Source organism: Mirounga leonina, unplaced genomic scaffold (genome assembly GCF_011800145.1).
Source record: "Mirounga leonina isolate KUSES-001 unplaced genomic scaffold, KU_Mleo_1.0 Mir_129, whole genome shotgun sequence".
Classification (NCBI taxonomy): domain Eukaryota; kingdom Metazoa; phylum Chordata; class Mammalia; order Carnivora; family Phocidae; genus Mirounga; species Mirounga leonina.
In genome coordinates, this window is record NW_023270323.1 from 59,442,040 (window position 1) to 59,463,772 (window position 21,733).

A 21,733-nucleotide genomic window follows, 5' to 3' on the forward strand; every position below is an offset into this window, starting at 1 on the left:
TCTTACAGACAGCATATCTATATAATATCCTTGCCAAGGAAATTTTGGCTTTTACATCCATTATCTCTCACTTTAAGGGTTTATTCTATCCGTACTTTACAAATGAATAAAAAGAATCCCAGAGAGATGAAAGAACTTCTTCTAAAATACAGATAATTAATTATGAAGGATAGACTAAAATCTTGCTTCTGTTTCATGTCACTATGGCCCAAAAGATTTGTGGAAACTAATCCAAATGTTAGAGCAGCTATAATAAGATGCATAACACATTTATTTACCACCAAAAAAGAAAACTCAGAGCAGCAGTCTCTGATGATTTAGAAAGCATGTGTTTGGTAATCACTGGGATAAAGCCCACTCATAACCCAGGGTTTCTCTTACTTTCAATTATTTAATAGAATATCAGAATCCTCCTTTAACCTTTAAAACTTTAGAAATAAGTAAGAAAATTAGGAGCTATAGATATTTAAGTGTAAGAGGAGTATTTTGAGTGAAAACATAAATGAAGGGAGGGACATTGGATGGAGAGATGAACCATGAGAGACTATGGACTCTGAGAAACAAACAGGGTTTTAGAGGAGAGGAGGGTGGGGGGATGGGTTAGCCCAGTGATGGGTATTAAGGAGGGCACGTACTGCATGGAGCACTGGGTGTTATTCAAAAACAATGGATCGTGGATCACTACATCAAAAACTAATGATGTATTGTATGGTGACTAACATAACATAATAAAATTTTTTAAAAAAAGAAAACATAGTATTGCATGAAATTGTCATTTCTGAATTAAAGAACAAAGATAACAATCCTATCTTCTCTTTATATATCCATACTTGAGAAGCTATAGAATTAGTCAAGTTAAAATCTAGAAATTATAGGGAAAAAAGACAATTTTATTGACCCATCATAGCAGAGATAACCAGGAAAAAATTCTCAATGGCCTCAGAACAGATACCAAAATCTTCCAATAAAAGGTCTTGCCATTTAACAACCACTGATTTTCCTATATCATTCTTGAAAATCACCCTACCTTTTCATACTTCTGTCCCTTTTGTGTGGTGGGCCCTCTTTCCTACTTTCCCACCACATCCCATCCTCCATCCCACTCCTTCAGCCCCGTTCCCTTCATCCACCTGACATTGTCTCTATGGGACAGCTGTAACCATCCACTTCAGCCAAACTTCTTCTCCAGCATGCTCATGCATCTCTACTTTCACCATCTTACAGTATAAAATTCTTGCTACTGCATCTACATGAAAGGCTTCCAACTGCTTCCCAAGATCTCCAAATCTGTACTCATCATGAAACTTCACCCAAACACTACCACTGGGTTCATGCTAGTGACATAAAATTTTATAATTTTAAAGAATACAAGACAAGCAGTTTAGCATTTGCTATCTCATTGGGAAGTTAAGCAGCTACCTATAGACAACTTCTCACCCTGCCCCAACCTGCCCAACGCACCCACAAAGAAGCCCATGCTTGACAGGGATGAAATTCAAGTGTGTGTGATTCACCCTGCCATAGAGAAACCATTGCCTTGGTTTCCTACCTGTCATTTATGTTATTTCCTATAACTTTCCTGTAACAGTGGAAGTTAGAACTGCCCAATCTCAGTTTTGGTTCCTCATCCAGGTGGCCACCTGTTGCTTAACTATCACAATACGAGCATGTTTACTGTCTGAGCCATCACTGGCTTTGAGATATTAGAGAATGAACCCCTGTACCTTTATGTGACCACATATTATGTAATATTTTCTTGTAACATCACATAGGCAAATGACAAACCAAAGGAGCAGAATGTGTGAAAACTACAAGAAACAATCTCAGTTTCTTCAAGAAACAAGCATAAAAACGTGTTCCCAACTTCATATTTTCCTTTCAAAAGAAGGATGTGGTGTAAAACTGAAAAAAGAAATATCTCCTTAGCAATAACTTATACTGGATATAATTCTAGAAATGGAGAAAGTGCATATTCTGTTTTAAATGTATTATGATTCCATTCCTTCAACAGCTAACTGAGGTGGGAATTCTTATCTATTACAGATGAGGAAATGTAACAGAAGAACTCAGCATTCCCCTGATCAAACAGCTTCCTGGTCAACGCACAACTCCACCACGGCCCCCTGTATCTGAGGGTAGTCTCTTCTTTACTTAGGTCAATAAGAAGCTATTCTGTTTAAAAAAAGAATACTTAGAAAAATGTCTGTTCATGTCTTCTGCCCATTTCTTGATTGGATTCTTTGTTCTTTGGGTGTTGAGTTTGATGAGTTCTTTATAGATTTTGGATACTAGCCCTTTATCTGATATGTCATTTGCAAATATCTTCTCCCATTCTGTTGGTTGTCTTTTGGTTTTGTTGACTGTTTCCTTTGCTTTGCAAAAGCTTTTTATCTTGATGAAGTCCCAATAGTTCATTTTTGCCCTTGCCTTTGGCGATGTTTCTAGGAAGAAGTTGATGCAGCTGAGGTCGAAGAGGTTGCTTTCTGTGTTCTCCTTTAGAATTTTGATGGACTCCTCTCTCACATTGAGGTCTTTCAACCATTTGGAGTCTATTTTTGTGTGTGGTGTAAGGAAATGGTCCAGTTTCATTCTTCTGCATGTGGCTGTCCAATTTTCCCAACACCATTTGTTGAAGAGACTGTCTTTTTTCCATTGGACATTCTTTCCTGCTTTGTCAAAGATGAGTTGACCATAGATCTGAGGGTCCATTTCTGGGTTCTCTATTCTGTTCCATTGATCTATGTGTCTGTTTTTGTGCCAGTACCATACTGTCGTGATGATGACAGCTTTGTAATAGAGCTTGAAGTCTGGAATTGTGATGCCACCAGCTTTGCTTTTCTCTTTCAACATTTCTCTGGCTATTCGGGATCTTTTCTGGTTCCATACAAATTTTAGGATTATTTGTTCCATTTCCTTGAAAAAAGTGGATGGTATTTTGATAGGGATTGTATTGAATGTGTGGACTGCTTTAGGTAGCATTGACATCTTCACAATATTTGTTCTTCCAGTCCATGAGCATGGAACGTTTTTCCATTTCTTTGTGTCTTCTTCAATTTCTTTCATGAGTATTTTATAGTTTTCTGAGTACAGATTCTTTGCCTCTTTGGTTAGATTTATTCCTAGGTATCTTATGGTTTGGCTGCAATTGTAAATGGGATCGACTCCTTTATTTCTCTTTCTTCTGTCTTGTTGGTGTATAGGAATGCCACTGATTTCTGTGCATTGATTTTATATCCTGCCACTTTACTGCATTCCTATATGAATTCTAGCAATTTGGGGGTGGAGTCTTTGGGTTTTCCACATAAAGCATCATATCATCTGCAGAGTGAGAGTTGGACTTTTTCTTTGTTGATTTGGATGCCTTTTATTTCTTTTTGTTGTCTAACTGCTGTGGCTAGGACTTCTAATACTATGTTGACTAGCAGTGGTCATAGTGGACATCCCTGCTGTGTTCCTGACCTTAGGGTGAAAGCTCTCAGTTTTTCCCCATTGAGAATGATATTCACTGTGGGTTTTTCATAGATGGCTTTTATGATATTGAGGTATGTACCCTCTATCCCTATACTCTGAAGAGCTTTGATCAAGAAAGGATGCTATACTTTGTTAAATGCTTTTTCTGCATCTATTGAGAGGATCATATGGTTCTTGTTCTTTCTTTTATTAATGTATTGTATCACACTGATTGATTTGCAGATGTTGAACCAACCTTGTAGCCCAGGGATAAATCCCACTTGGTCATGGTGAATAATCCTTTTAATGTACTATTTTATCCTATTGGCTAGTATTTTGGGGAGAATTTTTGCATCCATGTTCATCAGGGATAGTGGTCTGTAATTCTCCTTTTTGATGGGGCCTTTGGCTTTGGGATCAAGGTAATGGTGGCCTCATAAAACGAGTTTGGAAATTTTCCTTCCATTTCGATTTTTTGGAACAGTTTCAGAAGAATAGGTATTAATTCTTCTTGAAATGTTTGGTAGAATTCCCCTGGGAAGCCATCTGGCCCTGGGTTCTTGTTTGTTGGGAGATTTTTGATGACTGCTTCAATTTCCTTAGTGCTTATAGGTCTGTTCAGGTTTCCTATTTCTTCCTGGTTCAGTTTTGGTAGCTGATACATCTCTAGGAATGCAACCATTTCTTCCAGATTATCTAATTTGCTGGCATATTCTTGCTCATAATATGTTCTTATAATTGTTTGTATTTCTTTGGTGTTGGTTGTGATCTCTCCTCTTTCATTCATCATTTTATTTATTTGGGTCACTTCTCTTCTTTTTGATAAGTCTGGCCAGGGGTTTATCAATCTTGTTAATTCTTTCAAAGAACCAGCTCCTAGTTTCATCGATCTCTTCTACTGTTCTTTTGGTTTCTAGTTCATTGATTTCTGTTCTAATCTTTATTATTTCTCTTCTCCTGCTGGGTTTAGGCTTTATTTGCTGTTCTTTCTCCAGTTCCTTTAGGTGTAGGGTTAGGTTTTGTATTTGAGACCTTTCTTGTTCCTTGGGAAATTCTTGTATTGCTATATACTTTCCTCTTAGGACTGCCTTTGCTGCATCCCAAAGATTTTGAACAGTTGTGTTTTCATTTTCATTTGTTTCCATGAATTTTTTTAATTCTTCTTTGATTTCCTGGTTGACACATTCATTCTTTAGTAGGATGCTCTTTAGCCTCCATGTATTTGAGTTCTTTCTGACTTTCCTCTTGTGATTGAGTTCTGGTTTCAAAGCACTGTGGTCTGATAATATGCAGGGAATGATCCCAATCTTTTGGTACCGGTTGAGACCTGATTTGTGACCTAGGATGTGATCTCTTCTGGAGAATGTTCCATGGGCACTAGAGAAGAATGTGTATTCTGTGGCTTTGGGATGGAATGTTCTGAATAGATCTGTGAAGTCCACTTGGTCCAGTGTGTCATTTAAAGTCTTTATTTCCTTGTTGATCTTTTGCTTAGATGATCTGTCCATTTCAGTGAGGGGGGTGTTAAAGTCCCCTACTATTATTGTATTGTTGTCAATGTGTTTCTTTGCTTTTGTTATTAATTGCCTTATATAATTGGCTGCTCCCATGTTAGGGACATGGATATTTACAATTGTTAGATCTTCTTGTTGGATAGACCCTTTGAGTATGATATAGTGTCCTTCCTCATCTCTTATTATAGTCTTTGGTTTAAAATCTAATTTGTCTGATATAAGGATTGCCACCCCTGCTTTCTTTTGGTGTCCATTAGCATGGTAAATGGTTTTCCACCCCCTCACTTTCAATCTGGAGGTGTCTTTGGGTCTAAAATGAGTCTCTTGCAGACAGCATATCGATGGGTCTTGTTTTTTTATCCAATCTGATAGCCTGTGTCTTTTGATTGGGGCATTTAGCCCATTTACATTCAGGGTAACTATTGAAAGATATGAATTTAGTGCCATTGTATTGCCTGTAAGGTGACTATTATTTTATATTTTCTGTGTTCCTTTCTCGTCTATGTTACTTTTAGTCTCTCTCTTTGCTTAGAGGTCCCCTTTCAATATTTCTTGTAGGGCTGGTTTTGTGTTTGCAAATTCCTTTCCTTTTTGTTTGTCCTGCAAGCTTTTTATCTCTCCTTCTATTTTCAATGACAGTTTAGCTGGATATAGTATTCTTGGCTGCATATTTTTCTCACTTAGTGCTCTGAATAGATCATGCCAGTCCTTTCTGGCCTGCCAGGTCTCTGTGGATAGGTCTGTTGCCAATATAATATTTCTACCATTGTAGGTTACAGATCCCAATTATTCTAATATTGTTTCATCTTATGGTATCACTTATCTCTCGAATTCTGCCCTCATGATCCAGTAGTTGTTTATCTCTCTTTTTCTCACCTTCTTTATTTTCCATCATTTGGTCTTCTATATCACTAATTCTCTCTTCTGCCTCATTTATCCTAGCAGTTAGAGCCTCCATTTTTCATTGCACTTCATTAATAGCCTTTTTGATTTTGACTTGGTTCGATTTTAGTTCTTTTATTTCTCCAGAAAGGGTTTCTCTAATATCTTCCATGTTTTTTTCAAGCCCAACTAGTATCTTTAAAAATATCATCTGTACTCTAGTTCTGACATCTTACTAATGTCTGTATTGATTAGGTCCCTCTTAGTCGGTACTGCCTCTTGTTCTTTTTTTTTGAGGTGATTTTTTCCATCTTGTCATTTTGTCCAGAGGAGAATAGATGAATGAGAGAACAAAATGCTAACAGGGTAACAATGACCGCAGAAAAATATACACTGAACAAATCAGAAGAGACCTGAAACTGGGGGAAAAGAAAGGGAAAGAAAAAAAAAAGAGAGAAAAAGAAAAAAAGAAAAACAAACAAATGAACAAACAAACAAAAAAACAGAATATGATCAAATATGATCAGGGTGGTGCATAGATGAGTTCCACACACTAGATTTGGGGTGTATTTTGGTTTGTTAGAAGAAAGTGCCTCCCCAAATTTTAAAGATAGAAAAACTTATATATGTACAAAAATAAGGGTTAGTACAATGAAGGGATGGATTATGACTGTAAAGATGAAAATTATAAAAGATTTTATAAAAGGAATTGATAAGAAGTTGGTTGAAAAAAGAAAGAAGAAGATTCAAAAAAAAAAGATGGGGGGAGAGAATGTGATCAGGCAGGAGACAGGAAAAATGCCATACACTAGAGATTTAGGGTATATTTTGGTCTGTTAGAAGAAACTGTATCCCAAAACTTTAAAGAGAGAACAACTTATACCAATAATAAGGTTAACTACTATGAAGGGATAGAATATGACTCTAAAAATGAAAAGTAAAAAAGATTTTTTAAAAAAGGGATTGATAAGATGTTGGTTGAAAATGGGAAAAAGAAAAATTCAAAAAAAAAAAAAAAGAAAATTTAAAAAATTAACTTTGAAAGACTAAAGAATCATGGGGAAAAAGCCATGATTCTATGTGCTGTATTCCCCTAGTGCTGGAGTTCTGCCATTCTCCTTGATCGGTAAACTTGGTCTTGGCTGGCTGTTCTTGTTGATCTTCTAGGCGAGGGGCCTGTTGCCATGGTTCCCAAATGTCTTTGCCAGATGAGGAATTGTCCCATCCTTGCCTGGTCTGGGCTAAGTAATCTGCTCGGGTTTGCTCTTGGGAGATTTTGTTCCCTGCAAGCTTTTGGTACAGCTTTGGAGGATGAGAGTGAAAATGGTGGTCTCCCAATCTGCACCCCGAAGGAGCCGAGAACTCGGGGCCCTCCGCCTCAGTGAGCCCCCAGAGCAAAGCAGTCAATCATTCCCATCTCCCTGGTCTCTGGCCACACTCCGTGCTCACCCGGCCTGTGACCAAGTGTTTCTATCTCTGGCACCCAACCCTGTGTGAAGTCTCCAAACCTAGCAGAGTCCTGTGGTGCGCTCCCATGCTGCTCCTCTCATGGGAGGAAGGGGAGTCTCCCCAGATCTGCTGCTTGTTGGGGCCCTGCTGGAGGAGCCGTGGCCCGACTGTGCGGCGGATCACGGTTTATGGCACCCCGAGCTGAGAGCCCACTCCTCTGCTCCATCTCTGCAGCCAGCTTCCCTGCTCTGATACCTGGGAGCTCTGCTGCACTCATGCACCCCTGGTCTTTCTGTGATCCCGAGGGTCCTGAGACCACACTGTCCCAGTGAGGGTTCCACCCCCCACTTAGCCACTGGAGTGACGTCCCTCAGCGGAGCAGACTTCCAGAAGTTCCGATTTTGTGCCACACTGCTCTGTCACTTGCCGGTAGTGGCTGATGGACGCCCCCTCCCCCGCCGTCTATCTTCCCGAACATCACTTTGGATTCACTTCTCTGCACGTCCTACCTTCCAGAAAGTGGTCGCTTTTCTGTTCAGAGAGTTGCTGCTCTTCTTTTCTTCAATCTCCTGTTGAGTTCGTAGGTGTTCAGAATGGTTTGATCCCTATCTAGCTGAATTCTTGGTACCAGATGAAATTTAGGTCTCCTACTCCTCCGCCATCTTGCTCCTCCCCCCAAAAAAACTCATTGTTTTTAAGTACCTTTAACTTCTCTGGTTTGTGGGAAATAAAGTTCTTTTAGATACCCGTTCTTAGGAATGTATCACAATCATCAAAATGCATTTAGTTTCTTCCTATTGTCAGGGATTATGCCACATGTTGGCCTAAAAGAAATGAAAAATAAATAAAATCAAAGTTCCTGAATGAAGGGAGCTCACAGACTCTCTAGGGCTTCAGATAACAAAGAGGTACAACAAAATATGAAAAGAGCTAAAATTCAGGTTTGAACTATAAAGGAAGCAACAGCTGCTATGGGGACATTGAGGGAAGCCTCGAAGAGGAGGTAAGGTTTAGACTAGACCAAGGATGAACTTTCTCTTCTATGTTAAAAAAAAAAAAAAATCAGAATGCCTGGGTGGCTCAGTCAGTTGAGCATCTGCCTTTGGCTCAGGTCATGATCCTGGGGTCCTGGGATTGAGCCCCACATCATGGTCCTTGCTCCTTGGGGAACACCCTTCTCTCTCTATCTGCCACTCCCCCTGCTTGTGCTCTTTCTCTCTGATAAATAAATAAAATCTTTTAAAAAAGAGTCTGTGAGGACTTTAATCTCCAAACTTTCTGAATGTACATAAAGTCAAATGATACTAAGTGTAACAACCAATTAATGTAATGCTTTGAAAGAAGGATCTTTTACAAAGATGACTCGAACAGTGTGGAATTCCTGTACTTCTACTAACATCGTCCATAGAGAGAGAATAACAGTAAATGATCCCAGTGGTAAGAAAAAAGAAAGATCATTACAAAGATTTGAAGGGATTAGCTGGCCTTCACAGAGAGAAAAGAGAAACATCAGCCAGAGTGATCATTGAAAATACGTGTCAGAGCATATCATTCCCTCTTTACAACCTTCTAGTTCCTGATGTGTGAAGTTAGGATAACTCCAAACTCTTTCTCATGGCCTCCAAAGAGCCCTACAATCTGACCCTGCCTACTTCTTTGGTCTTCTTATACATGACTCTCCTTTGCCCCAGATACTCCAGACCTGCCACCTGTCTATTCCTCAGATGATCCACACAGTATATTTTTATATTTGACCAAAGTTAGAATATAAAGAGAAAATCATCTCTATCGTTGAAAAGAAATTACATTTTTTTGCTGTTTACATTGTATAAAAGCAATACGGGCATCTCATGTCCTTGTCATACTTGCCACACACACACATATCCAGAATTAGGCAAAAGGATCACTGTCTCTTAGTATTCTGGATAAAGGGTCTTCGTTAGTTAAGAGAGTGACAATAACACTTCTAAAGGGGCAAAATACTAAACAATTTCACCTTGGGGAACTACATGAAAGGAGTCACCCCAGATGCCTTACATTGCATGCTCCAGAAAATAAATTTTTTGTACCTGAAAACCTGGCAAAATACAAAACGTTTCTGTCTTTACTGTATATAATCGCCGAAAAGCCTAAAAGACAAGGTATCTTTAATTAATATCTACTACATGAAGAGGATTTTAACTCATTGAATTAGTTGCAATTCACCATATTTAATAAAAGGATTTGAGCACAAAAATAGATTGGAAAGGCACATTAAGATCTATGCTCTGTGATAGTGATGATGTTGGACACAATCACATCACATGGTTGTTTTCGGAGGGTTATTTATAGTATCCCCATGTTGAGACCAATGAGAAGTCGTTTTTCCATTAGTGAAAGATTGACACAATTTAAAAATGCAGCTGTATTTATCTGCCTGATTTTAATTATGATGATAAGAGTTCCCTATACTGGGTTCAAAAACCTTTATTAAGGTAAAAACAGGTCCTTTCCCTTATCTTTGTCGTATTTTAAATGCCTATCTTCTCTCTAACATGGTTGTTAAAATATCCACGTTCCCCTCCAATGAGACAAATCCATAAATCCAAACTAGAGCAGACATTTGTTTTTACAATATGCCCCAACTTCACGGACATTGATAAGCCTTGCTTTTCTCTGAGTTACCTATTGTAAAAAGATGCCTTGGAGACAGAAGCATTTCACAGAGAAAATGGGTTTGCAAAGTTTGTGCCATAAAATCCAACATTAATACCGCAAAATCAGGAATAACATTTTTGTTAGGGAATTAGCCAATTATAGGAGATGTTCCCTGGTTCATTTACTTTAATGAGAAAGAGGCAGGGTGACCCTATTTATTGTTAGTGTATCTCAGGGCGGAAGATGCTTTGTTTCTCCCTGCTTAACTATAATCGAGACTTGTGTTCGAGTGTCTTCTCCTAGTGCACATGTAAGTCTGTTAATTGATTTTTCCAATTTAATATCATTAATTTGATGCTTTGCTCTACCTGACCATATTGAAAAATAGTATCTGCTTAATAAAGGACTTGTCATACTTAAATAAATAAGATTTGTGGCATTGTCTAGTTTGCAAGTTTCTTTTTGAATCTACAAAAATAACACACTGCCATGAAAAATAAAGGTGCCTAATAAGGGCAATTTCTATAATTAACTCTTGTTTTGAAGAGTTTGTTAGACTAATAAGTATATAACATTATTTTCTTCTCCAGAATATTAATTTAATTATCCCTGATGATTTATTAATGTTTAATTTATATTAAACATTATTTTTTTTTTCTAAATGTAGAGGGATTTGATTTCATTTTATATAAGCATAGGTTTTGAACTGAGGATCAGGGGCACCTGGATGGCTCAGTGAGTTAAGCACATGACTTTGGCTCAGGTCATGATCTGGGGGTCCTGGGGAGTCTTTTTGAGGATTCTGTCTCTCCTCTCCCTTTGCCCCACCCCCTGCTGGTGCTCTCTCTCTCTCTCTCTCAAATTAAAAAAAAAAAATACTGAAGATCAGAGATTAGAAATTTTAAATTCGGATTAGAAATTTTTTTCAGATGATCATTAAAAAATTAAGTAGAACTCTACTTATTATGAAATCATGCATTTATGTTTTTATTTATTTATTGCAGACATATTTATCTTATAACTGGATGTTTGTATCTTTGACCACTGTCACCCATCACTTATTTTAGTCTCAGGTAATTACATTTTGTTTTGCTGATCTGAATATAAGGAGTTCACTACTATGAGTCCATCTGTGTCTGTGCTAAAGTGTTTTGAAAATCTTGACTTGGTCCCTGTGAATAGATGCTTTTCTTAATGACGATGTCATATTATACGGGGAAAACTGCCTCCATTAATTTATTTCTTGTAGAATCCAAACACAAGAGTACCTGGTACTGTCCGTAATGCAGCGTATAGCAGGGGCCTTTAAGCAAGAGAAAGAAACGTGAGAACGCTTCTATGCTGAGAAGACTGAATGACTCTGGTTAATGGGTTATAATAACAAACAATCCCAGAATGGGGGAAGGTGAATTCCTTTTCTGGGGTCAAAGACAAAATGTTGCATGAGTGTCCTCGACCAGAGCTGTAAGTAGAATATTCTTTTCTGAAAATAGCATTGTAAAGCCACCTTCTTCAACTTCAAGGGACCTAATCCTTGGTAGAAGAGAGATTTAAAGTTTGAAATGAGAAATATAAGTTACATCCTTGTTCTCTTCATCATTTTTGTATAAATTTTAAAAAGTTGAATAATTACTGGAAGCTTTTCTTTCTTCTTTTGTAAAGTAGGAGGACTACTTATCCCACAGAATTACTTTAATAATTAAGTGAACTCTTCCATAAATTAATGGGCTTTCTGTCCAGAATCAAAAATGGCTAATATGCCATAATAAAATGGGTTACAATAAACCATATAAAAGAGTGAAACCTCATTCATCTGGTCATTTAAGATCCCTTAGTTTCTTATAGGAATATTCAAAAATTCTTTATTTACTTTTAACTCTGGATGGATTTTGTTAGCTATTTATTTGGGGGGTAATTTTCATTGTTAAGTTAGTGATCAAAAGCAATCTTCTATATCTAAAGTTCATGATAAATCATAGACTAAAGTTTCATGATGCTGAGGACCATGTCTATTCTATAAATCACAGAAGCTCTAAAATAGCACCATGCAATAGAAATATAATGAGTCATAGACATTTAATATTCTACACAGGAAAATGCACAAAGAATCAGATGACATTTATTTTAGTAATATATTTTATTTAAATTAATGCATCTAAAACATCATTTTGATATATAGTCAATTCAAAAATTTTATACTACTTTAAGTATTTTTATTTTAATTAATTAAAATCAAATAAAATTTAAAAATAATTTTCTCTGTCACACTGCCCCATTTCAGGTGCCTGATCATCACCCAGAGCTACCAGCTCCCATCTGAGCAGTGCAGCTCTAGAACCTAGCATAGTACCCGGCACAGAGGGGGCATTCAATATATACATTGAATAAATGAATAAATAAATACATGAAAATAATTTCCATATTTTTCTATGTATAATGTCTATGGCCAATTGCCTTCCATGAAAAAACATCACTCTCATTTCTGTTCAAATGACTATTAGAATCTTCCTGAAAGTGACTAACCAAAAGGTCAAGGGAAGTTATCTCATAGTTTAAATGAAGGTGTTTAATTTAAATTATCTTATCAATCTCATGCTTGGGATCAGAAAAATATTCAACACACAAAAAATATATATACAAAAGAAGTATTTTTATATAAAAAATAAGCTAATAATAAAAATCAATTATTGCATAATAATGAAATCATGTATGTGATAATTTTTAAAAGAAGAAACAATTATTTTAATGAATTAACTTGGTGAGACGTTAGAAAGATATTTTGCTAGAAATATCTTTTTTCTAACTGAAGTATCACCAGGAATACCTTTACAATAGCCTTGGAAATTCTAAAGCATTTATGTCTGCAGATCTTTCTGATACTTTGTGTATTTTTTGGAAGCTCTTTAAGTCTATACAGACTTTAAAGACACAAGTAATCAGCAAAAAAATAGAAACTTCGAGGCCCTCACCTACTCTGTTGGTAATCAACAGAGAAAAAACCATGGAAAGAATGGAATGTGACAACCAAATTCATGAGTGAAGGAAAACTTAAGTCCTAAAAGCCTCCAATGTCTACCACAAATCCCTATAATTCAAAGTGAAAAAGTGTTTAGGATACCAAGTGTACTTTGAGAGAGATATGCCTCTCAAGTTTATAGAAAGAGTTGTCTTTTTCATTGGAAATTTTTCATCATAAAATTAAAAATCCATACACAAATGGAGCAAGACAAAGAGGCAAAGTGACCTTCAAAAGATGGTATGGTTCTTAAGCCAGCCAAGCTTTATAATAATCTCACTAAATACACAGAAACTTAAAGGCAGTTGTCAATGAGGCTGCCTATTGACCATCGTTGATCACTAGAAAAAGCAATGTCATCAAGGCAAGATTGGCAGGGCCCATCTGAGTCCACAGGGAGAGAGCTCTGCTTAAGACTGACTTTCTCTCGGGGCACCTGGGTGGCTCAGTCATTAAGCATCTGCCTTTGGCTCCAGTCATGGTCCCAGGGTCCTGGGATCAAGCCCCACATCGGGCTCCCTGCTCAGCAAGAAGACTGCTTCTCCCTCTCCCACCCCCCTGCTTGTGCTCCTTCTCTCGCTGTGTCTCTCTCTGTCAAATAAATAAATAAAATCTTAAAAAAAAAAAAAAAGAAGACTGTCTCTCTACTGGGCTACAAAATGCCTAGCATGATCACGGATGTAAGCAGTTGTGGTCAATTGACTCCAAATGTTTTAATAAATTTTGTCTGACACAGAAACTTCATTCATTTCATACATCTAATCCTGAGTCCATATTCAACAGCAAACTTCACCTTATAACCTGGCTTCCTGGGGCACTTGGGTGGGTTAAGCGTCTGCCTTTGGCTCATGTCTTGATCCCACGGTCCTGGGCTCGAGACCAGGGTCCCTCTCACGCTCTCTCTGGCTCACTCTCTCTCTTTCAAATAAATTCAAAACAAAACAAAACAGAACAACCCTGGCTTCTCGTGTGGGCATACTGTCAGGAAGAAAATATATCCAGTAGAGTTGCACAGAATTCTGGTTTACAGGATCTCCTACATTGTGTATCAGTCTTTGGACATGGTTAGTGTGAATCTTTACCTAAGAGATAAATCCAATATTGAAGAACTAACAAATCACGTTTTCATGACCGCAGGGTGGGATGACCAGACACTAGAGCATAGCAAATATTCAGGGTAATCCCTGCAACCCCATGAAAACTCTTAGGGCAAACTGCTGGACTTTTTCTTGGCAAATAAACTCTGATTTTGCTAAAGTGACTTACTGTAGTTGTTGAATGTAAACAGGGACTTTTCAAAGGAACAAAAATGAAACCCAGTAAAATGGATATTGTTACATTATTAGTATAAACAATTTGTTTGTTTGCTTGTTTGTTTTAATGACACAATGCTTTAAAATTGTAAGAAAAAAAAAAAAAGGAAAGAATTCAGAAGGCAATTGGAGACCTCTATGAAGTACAGAATTGTAATCTATACTTGAACTACCTTAATGGAACAATGGATAAAATGACAAGGAAGAAAATAATTGGTTCAGAAGAAAATTAAGTCTACTTCATTATTATCAATCATTGATAGTATGAGAGTTTTCCTAGATTCCATAGGCCTATTTTTGCCAGGAAAAAAAGGGGGGGGGCAGGGGAAGAGAAAAGATATTCATGGAAGATATTTAAGAATAACTCAGCTGTTAGGCAGCTGTTATAAAAATTCTGCTATTTTCTGACCTCTGGTATGCCCTTCCCAAGGAAAATTATAATATTGCTTCGATTAAAAAGAATCCAAAACCTAAGTAATAATCACCGTTTTCAGGATGACCTTTCATTTTTTAGAAGCATAGATTTAAAATGTTAAACACCTGCTGATGGGAAAAGGCAATGTGTCATGAGTCAAGAGTATTTTCAGTATTTTCAACATCAGGGCATTAATTTTTCTTCCTACTTTTGTGTTTATACAGTGCTGAATTTATGTTCATATAATACTACTATTTCTCAAACAAATAGGACTTTTTAAGGAGTGGATATTTAGGTGAAACCAATGGCTGTTTAATACAACTTTTTGTACAAATAAAGCTATAAAGTTATTTATAATGAACCCAATATTAAGAAGAAAAGAACATGTCTGCTTTTGATCTCACATTATTCAAATTTTAGTGTCAATCATTTCTAATACTCTCAGCATGTTTTATTCTCACTCAAAAACAAAGATAAAAACTACTAGCTTAGCTTTAAATTCTGCATTATGAACCTAGAAGCCTAGTTTATATTTCCCAAGTAGTGTAAAAAAAAAGCCTTTCTACCAAAGAAAACATATGTGCTTGAAAGCTTGTAATCCAATTGACTCTAAAGCATTCTAAGTGCCTTCCAGGCATGGATCCCTGGCTATGTAATAGATGCATAGCACCCTCAAGATCACTGCTGATAAAGGATAAGCATGCGATACTCTGTTCTCCTTTGAAAATAATGATATTTCCAGCTGAAGGCTGGGTGAATAGGAGTTCGCTAATGTAAGAATTCCTCTGAAAGTCAGATTCTAAATAACTACACTTTAGAGTCTTACTTGGTTCTTTTTACCCTGTAGAGGAGCCACAAAATCCAACTAGTTTTACACAGACTTGCTGATTTTCAGCTTTTCTCTCACTTGGGTAATTCTTATGACCAAATTGCTCCAGAATTTGTGTCACTGAGGAAAGAGAATGGTCTAAGTAACTGAGCAAGGAAGGTAATTTCATTCTGTTCAAACATCCTTGAGCTATCAGGTTTTAAGTGAAACAACCATTACATGCAATCATTGGGTTCTTTTTAATTGGTCAACTGCCTGCAAGTTTTCTTGGGTAGACCAGCAATGCTTAGCTTTCAGACAACCATTGCAAGTACAGTGCATAATGCAGCAACCAGGACATTATGGAAATTTAATATTAAAAGTATGTCCTTGGGCGCCTGGGTGGCTCAGTTGGTTAAGCGACTGCCTTCGGCTCAGGTCATGATCCTGGAGTCCCGGGATCGAGTCCCGCATCCGGCTCCCTGCTCGGCAGGGAGTCTGCTTCTCCCTCTGACCCTCCCCCCTCTCATGCTCACTCTCTCTCTCATTCTCTCTCTCTCAAATAAATAAAATCTTTAAAAAAAAAAAAAAAGTATGTCCTTGATGTTTAAATGCCCTGTCAGATTTCAATTGACATTAGTTGTCACTGTGATAGCAACAGCAGAAGAAAAAGCAAGAATAAAATGTTCATGAGATGTGACTTAAACTCTATTTTTAAAAAGTGGGCTCCACCAATGCCAAGGTCAAGGTACTTTGTCACCAAACTCTAAGAAATCTTGATTCTATGAATGATTTTTAAGTGATCATGTTAGTAGCAAAAGTATCAATCTAATTTAGAATGGCCAGTGCTCGCTCTTAGAACCTTATTGTCTTGCACCCTGTGATATAACTTGGGACCTGAAAATTGGCTCTTTATTAGCTTCTGCTGTGTAATGAGTAGACCAAAGTAACGATGCCTTTTTGCAATCACTTCACAAGAGCCCAGGCTGAGAGACTCTTCCATACCCTGGGTTAAGTACGTCAGGGTAGACTCAGAGCCCTCATAAACCAGGAGAGTCTCAATGAGACATTATTATATTGACACAAAACAGTGATTACTAATGTTTTCATTTATAAAAACTTTCTGACTCCATGATGGTTTGTGATGCCTCCACTTGGCTAGGCTAACTGAACTCCAAGGATGGAGTAAAGGACCAACAGGCATTTTGCATGTGGGCACCCTCTGCCAGTTATTCAATCAAGCACTGACCTAGTTCCTGCTGTAGGGGGATTTTGCCCATATAGCTAAAGACACTAATCAGTTGATTTTAAGCTAAAACTGTTATGTTTTTTTGGTCCTGACTTAATCAGGTAAGCCCTTAAAAGGGACTGGGCTTTTCCTGATAAATGAAACTTTAAATAATAACCGAGTCTACAATTGTTCTCTACATCTCCCTTTCCTGACTTCCTATGAACAGATAGCAGCTTCAGCTCATGCCCGTGGGTTCTACAGTGGCCTGACCTTCCCTTCTGCATACTCTACAGATTTTGGACTTGCTTAACTAGCTCCCACTATTACATATGCCTATTCCTTGTTAACTATCTATCTACCTACCTACGTACCTATCTACCCATCTATCATCTATTATCTTCCTACCTCTATATCTATCTAATCTCCTGATTCTACTTTTTTTGGTTGAACCCTAATACAGACTTCCACACACTAGCTGCTATACTTTTTGTAGAAACTAACTGAAAATTGCAAAATTAAATAAAAACTACTGTGATGCATCCATATTATTTTAATTCACAACAAAATAACATACATTTGAACCACAACATATATCTGTTGATTTATTCCACAAAGCAATTATTGAATGCCCACTTATTCCATTCTCATATTGGGAATATAGCAATGAAAAAGCAGTAAAAGTACTGCCCTCATGGAGTTCATAGTAAGGTTTGAGGAAAGAGACTGCCAGTAAACTAAGAAAATATAGAAGTCAAATAGTAATAAGGTTTGAATGAAAATAAACTTCCTGAAGTGGTTCCATATGCTTTATTTCATAATTATTTATTATAGTATACATTATATTTTACCCATAGTTCACTGTGTGTTATATTTCAGACTTAAAAAAGGATCCAAAGTACTAAAGGAGGCTTAGGGGCACCTGAGTGGTGCAGTCGGTTGAGCCTCCGACTCTTGGTTTCAGCTCAGGTCATGATCTCAGGGTCATGATTTCCGCCCCATGTAGGGCTCTGCGCTCAGCATGAAGTCTGCTTGAGAATTTTCTCCTTCTGCTTCTCCCCTGCCCCTCCTGCTCATGCTCTCTCTCTCTGTCAAAAAAGAAAAAAAAAAAAAAGTACTAAAGGAGGTTTAGTGGAATAAGGAATGCCAGAGGGCCCAGTTGGAGAGAATGTTATCTTATGTTGGCAGGTCAGGGAAATGAGTTTTAAGCAGGGTCATAGACACAATGTTTTGCAGGTCAGGGTCCTAGGTTTGGAGGCATCGGTTTCTAAGAAAGGCATAAGCACTCTGGGCCCAGTGACAGAACTAAGGTAAGAAGAAGGAGATATGCAGGATTCACAGGTCAGGCAGGGCTTAGTGGGGCTTGGTTGTGATTGTTAAGCATATTGCATGGGCCTGTGATGGTTTTAAGCATAAAATTTACATTGCACATCACAACTTAACACAAACATAATTTTCTATGTAATGATTTTTCATTATCTTCTATGATGTACCGGGATCACTTTTCCTTTTCATTTTAATAATTTGTTTGGGTAGGTGTTCATTTCTGTTTTGCTTCCTTTCTATTTCATTTTGGAGAATGCAGGTTTCAAAACTAAATTGGTTTCCAAACCTGTTAATGAATTATAGCCTTAGCCAAAAGTAAACACTGCTTAAAATTTCTTATTTTATTACAGAAAAACTGAACAAAGATTAATTCAAATGGCATGGAATTGAAACGCTTTTGCTAAGCTAAATATCCATAATTTGAATAACCTTTTTTTTTTTTGACACTGACTAGACTTAGTAGCCACATGATAGTCTGCTATTTTATTTTTAAACTTATTTTGAAAATTTCCAAACCTTTACAGAGTAGAATGTATAAGTAAACTTACATAAACCTGTCACTTAGCATCACAGCCACGATATTTTGTCATAGGTTTTATTCACTACCCACAGGTTGAATTTCTTTTAGGGTTGTTTTTATTTGTTTTGCTGCCATATCTTAAAGCACTTTTCAGACACAAAATAACCAAACTCACACAAATATTTCATTGTGTGCCTCAAAACAAAAGGAATTTTTTCATAACTTCAAAGCCATTATCAATACGTGAAATAATTAAAATGATTTCTTAATATCATTCGGTGCACAGTTTATATTCAAATTTCCCCAATTGTCTAAATATCATTTTCAGCTTTTTTAAAAATAAGGATCTAAACAAGGATCAGTCATTGTCATTTTTGGTTTGTCTTTTTAATATCTTTTACATTTACTTAATCTAGGACAGCCCTTCCTTTTCAATGCAACTGGCCTGTTCCAGAAACTCAGTATTCTGTAAACCATCTCCTACTCTGGGTTTGAATGATGACATTCTCATGGTGGTATTTAACTTGTTCTTCTAGCCTCTGGTTCCTTTAGACTGAGAGATAGAGCTAAAGGTTTGATAAATTAAGGTTCCAATTTATTTATGAAATAACAATTCACGAGTGCTGCTACATACATATTTCACTACACCATTAGGCAAATTATATCAGTTGTTCAATTGTAATAATTCTAAAACTGGTCATCAGAGTTCAAGTGATGCTTGATCCCTTTACTGTAAAGTACCCCTTGAAATTTTTACCTAATTTTTTTTTTTTACCATCTTCTAATAACCTTGCTTAAATCCAATATTTCAATCAAGGTTATAAAATTTTGGCTTTCCTAATTCTACCATTCCTTCTACACCCCTTAGCTGAAGTTTATTCTATACCAAAGAATGGTATCTCTCCCTTCCCTGGTCCCAGTATCCCTACTATGAGTATGTGAATTACCCTAAAACGCAGAATAAATACTTAATTTTTTCTCTTTATTATCAATGTCAGGTTAATGAGTAAGTGCCTTATCAACATCCAATACTGACCAGTTAGTTTGACTTTTTTCTCCCTTCTTTTTAAATTTCATAATGAGCTCATGAATGTTATATACTTAATGAGGTGTTTTAATCAATTACAGTCATAATTTTATGTTATGCTCTTCCATTTTTGGTCATTTTTTTAATAAATTTTTTATTGTTATGTTCATCACCATACATCAGTTTTTGATGTAGTGTTCCATGATTCATTGTTTGTGTATAACACCCAGTGCTCCATGCAGAACATGCTCTCTTTAATACCCTTCACCAGGCTAACCCATCCTCCCACCCCCCTCCCCTCTAGAACCCTCAGTTTGTTTTTCAGAGTCCATCATCTCTCATGGTTTGTCTCCCCCTCTGATTTCCCCACTTCATTCTTCCCCTTCTGCTATCTTCTTCTTCTTTTTTTTTTTAACATGTATTATTTGTTTCAGAGGTACAGATCTGCAATTCAACAGCCCTGCACAATTCACAGCGCTCACCATAGCACATACCCTCCCCAATGTCTATCACCCAGCCACCCCATCCCTCCCACCCCCCACCACTCCAGCAACCCTCAGTTTGTTTCCTGAGATTAAGAATTCTTCATATCAGTGAGGTCATATGATACATGTCTTTCTCTGATTGGCTTATTTCACTCAGCATAACACCCTCCAGTTCTATACATGTCGTTGCAAATGGCAAGATCTCATTCCTTTTGGTGGCTGCATAATATTCCATTGTGTGTGTGTGTGTATATATATATATATATATACCACTTCTTTTTATCCATTCATCTGTCAATGGATATCTTGGCTCTTTCCACAGTTTGGCTATTGTGGACACTGCTGCTATAAACATCAGGGTGCATGTACCCCTTCGGATCCCTACATTTGTATCTTTGGGGTAAACACCCAGTACTGCAATTGCTGGATTGTAAGGTAGCTCTATTTTCAACTTTTTGAGGAACCTCCATACTGTTTTCCAGAGTGGCCGCACCAGCTTGCATTCCCACCAACAGTGTAGGAGGGTTCCCGTTTCTCCACATCCCCACCAACATCTGTTGTTAACTGACTTGTTAATTTTAGCCATTCTGACTGGTGTGAGGTGGTATCTCATTGAGGTTTTGATTTGGATTTCCCTGATGCCAAGCGATGTTGATCACTTTTCCATGTGTCTGTTAGCCATTTGGATGTCTTCTTTGGAAAAGTGTCTGTTCATGTCTTCTGCCCATTTCTTGATTGGATCATTTGTTCTTTGGGTGTTGAGTTTGATAAGTTCTTTATAGATTTTGGATACTAGCCCTTTATCTGATATGTCATTTGCAAATATCTTCTCCCATTCTGTCAGTTGTCTTTTGGTTTTGTTGACTGTTTCTTTTTATCTTGATGAAGTCCCAATAGTTCATTTTTGCCTTTGCTTCCCTTGCCTTTGGCAATGTTTCTAGGAAGAAGTTGCTTTGGCTGAGGTCGAAGAGGTTGCTTTCTGTGTTCTCCTTTAGAATTTTGATGGACTCCTCTCTCACATTGAGGTCTTTCAACCATTTGGAGTCTATTTTTGTGTGTGGTGTAAGGAAATGGTCCAGTTTCATTCTTCTGCATGTGGCTGTCCAATTTTCCCAACACCATTTGTTGAAGAGACTGTCTTTTTTCCATTGGACATTCTTTCCTGCCTTGTCGAAGATTAGTTGACCATAGAGTTGAGGGTCCATTTCTGGGTTCTCTATTCTGTTCCATTGATCTATGTGTCTGTTTTTGTGCTAGTACCATACTGTCGTGATGATTACAGCTTTGTAATAGAGCTTGAAGTCCGGAATTGTGATGCCACCAGCTTTGGTTTTCTCTTTCAACATTCCTCTGGCTATTTGGGGTCTTTTCTTTTTTCTTTTCTGTTTCTTCCATTTCTTTGAAAAAAAAAGTTGATGGTATTTTGATAAGGATTGCGTTAAATGTGTAGATTGTTCTAAGTAGCATTGACATCTTCACAATATTTGTTCTTCCAGTCCATGAGCATGGAACATTTTTCCATTTCTTTATGTCTTCCTCAATTTCTTTCTGAGTACAGCTTCTTTGCCTCTTTGGTTAGATTTATTCCTGGGTATCTTATGGTTTTGAGTGCAATTGTAAATAGGATCGACTCCTTTATTTCTCTTTCTTCTGTCTTGTTGGT